Here is a 3,390-nt window from a genome sequence, read left to right on the forward strand (position 1 = left end):
TAGGAATTACAGATAATCTGTAATATGGGAATAATGATAAATACACCTTTTGTAAGATTGCTGTGAAGATTAAATAAATTATATGTATGAAAGTTCTTGAGTTATGTAAACCTAATTATCATTATCTCAAATTCAGATAAAAACAATACCGATAATCAACATTAACAGCTGCCTGGTACTTCCCTGGTGTCCAGTGGTTAGGACTCTATGCTTCCACTGCAGGGGCCCAGTTCCTTGTTGGGGAACTACCATTTTGTAAGCTTCAAGATCCAGCCAAAAACAAACAAACAAACAAAAAAAAAACATTAATAGCTGTCTAAAACAGAACATCCATATGAATGTGAAAGTTGGACTATAAGGAAAGCTGAGCGCCAAAGAATTGATGCTTTTGAACTGTGGTGTTGGAGAAGACTCTTGAGAGTCCCTTGGACTGCAAGGAGATCCAACCAGTCCATCCTAAAAGAAATCAGTCCTGAATATTCACTGGAAGGACTGATGCTGAAGCTGAAACTCCAATACTTTGGCCACCTGATGGAAGGGCTGACTCATTGGAAAAGACCCTGATGCTGGGAAAGATTGAAGGCAGGAGAACAAAGGGACGACAGAGGATGAGATGGTTGGATGGCATCACCGACTCAATGGACATGAGTTTGAGTAAACTCCAGGAGTTGGTGATGGACAGGGAGGCCTGGGGTGCTGTAGTCCATGGGGTCACAAAGAGTCAGACACGACTGAGCGACTGAACTTGAACTTAAAAACAGAACAGCCATCACTACTGGAGATTTCCTAGAAAAGTTGTACTAAATATTTAGATTTTAACTGTCTTCTCTTCCACATCTTTTCCTTGTTTTCCCAAAGCCCCCCATTCCTTCCATCAGTGGCATGCACCACCTCAGAGGATGGAACGTTTACCAGGTTTGGGGAGTCCCCAGCACAGAGGCCTGAACCCCGCTCCCCCAGAGTGTGCACCCCAGGGAGAAGCCACATCTAGCACGGCACCTGAGAGAGGCCTGGGCGTCTCAGCACAGTGTGGGCAACGCAGCCAGATACTCCCCGTTTCCCCAGAGGAAAGCAGAAGGGACTGAGCAAATGATGGCTCGCCAGAATGGCTGTGGCTGTTAGCAGAGGGGATGCTGTCCACAGGTTACAGGGCCTGAGGTTGGAACCTAAGGCAGAGGAAGCCTAAGGAGGGGAATGCCGCGAGGAGAGAGGACAGTGGCAGTGCCTGGCCTCCAGAGATGCCCCCGAGAACCACGGCTCCTGACAGATCCACCCCTCTGCCCTCCGTTCCCAGGCTGAATCCGGGTTGGCCTGAAATTCACACCACAGAGGGCCAGAGAAATAACGTGGTAACTGCCCCACGCCCAAGTCTTCATAAAGACTAGCAGCTTTCAGTCTCTGTGGGAGTCAGCTCCCCCGGGTGAGGAGCCCAGGTCCCCTGCTGGAGAGAGTAGCGTGTGGAGAGGCCCCTAAGGGTCAGACACCCCTGCTGGAGACAGACCACGTCCAGGATGCCTCGGGACCAGGGTTCTCTCCAGCCAGCTTACGAGTGTCAGGGATGTTGCAGAGAAGGACCACACCCCAGAGGAACCGTGCAGGGGAATCACCAAACAAGAGTAGAGGAGAATTAGCAAAAGGTTCGGGGGAATGATTGGGCTGGCAGAATACAAATGAAGCTGAGTTTTCTGTGTGCTTTTAATTGGAAACCAAGTTTATTCAATTGAGGTCATCAAAGCAACTCAGTGTACAGTGACGCTGTTGTTGTTTAGACGCTAAGTTGTGTCCAACTCTTTGCGACCCCAGGCTGCTCTGCCCAAGGGATTTCCCAGGCAAGAATACTGGAGTGGGATGTCATTTCCTTCTCCAGAGGATCTTCCCAATCTCCAGGCAGATTCTCTACCACTGAGCCACCAGGGAAGCCAAAGTGATGTTGTTTGTGTGCTAAGTCGCTTCAGTCATGTTCAACTCTTTGCAACCCTATGGAGTACAGCCCACCAGGCTCCTCTGTCCATGGGATTCTCCGGGCAAGAATACTGAAGTGGGTTGCCATGGCCTCCTCCAGGGGATCTTCCTGATCCAGTTATCGAACACGTGTCTCTTATGTCTCCTGCATTGGCAGGAGGGTTCTTTACCATTAGTGCCGCATGGGAAGCCCCAAAGTGACGTTAAGACCCAACAGTTTTCCATGCCAAGTACTTGTCTATCATTTTTTAAAACTAGATGTCATATTTCATAGGCCATAAATTCACATACCATAAGATTCTCCACGTTAGAGTATACAATTCAGTGATTAGAGCATTTTTTTAAAAACTTTTTGTTGGGTATTGGGGTTTAGCCAGGTAACAATGTAACAATGCTGTGATGCTTTCAGGGGAACAGCAAGGGACTCAGTCACACACACATATGCATCCATCCTCCCCCAAATGCCCCGCCCACCCCAGTGGTTATAGTACTGAACTAAAGGTTTGGTAGGCTCAGAACAAAGCGGGCTCCATGTAGATTCCACAACTGTTCATGACTGAAATGGACCCCGAGGCTGTGTTTCCTCAGACACTCCAGGGTTATGGCAGATGGAAAATGTCATGTTCAGAAACTTGGTACCTGAGGAGTTGGATCTGAGATTTGCCCAGCAGCAAACCAAGGCTGTTTCTCTGCGTCTAAGTGATTTAGCTCCTCTGGGCAAAATCACAGCATGTCATTCTTACTGATGAAACTTTCTGATAGTCTATGATTTTAGAAAACAAAGCTACTCAGGAATTTAAAAAAAAAGAAGACTGTTTTTAGGCATTTTCACTTGAGTGAGTCTATTTCCTTCTGTCCATTTTGCATATAGTTTGATCCATGTCTCCTACTCCAGCCTGAAGAAAGGCCAAGCATATGTTGACATTCTTCAGTTCAGTTCAGTTCAGTCGCTCAGTCACGTCCAACTCTCTGCAACACCATGAACTGCAGCATGCCAGGCTTCCCTGTCCATCACCAACTCCCGGAGTCCACCCAAATCCATGTCCATTGGGTCGGTGATGCAATCCAACCATCTCATCCTCTGTCATCCCCTTCTCCTGCCCTCAATCTTTCCCAGCATCAGGGTTTTTCCAATGAGTCAGCACATTTAAAATGGTGGCCAAAGTATTGGAGTTTCAGCTTCAACATCAGTCCTACCAATGAACACCCAGGACTGATCTTTCTGATGGACTGGTTGGATCTCCTTGCAGTCCAAGGGACTCTCAAGAGTCTTCTCCAACACCACTGTTCAAAAGCATCAATTCTTTGGCACTCAGCTTTCTTTATAGTCCAACTCTCACATTCATACATGACTACTGGAAAAACCATAGCCTTGACTAGATGGACCTTTGTTGACAAAGTAATATCTCTGCTTTTTTAATAGGCTGT

This window comes from Bubalus kerabau, chromosome 2 (genome assembly GCF_029407905.1).
Source record: "Bubalus kerabau isolate K-KA32 ecotype Philippines breed swamp buffalo chromosome 2, PCC_UOA_SB_1v2, whole genome shotgun sequence".
NCBI classification, from domain to species: Eukaryota; Metazoa; Chordata; class Mammalia; order Artiodactyla; family Bovidae; genus Bubalus; species Bubalus kerabau.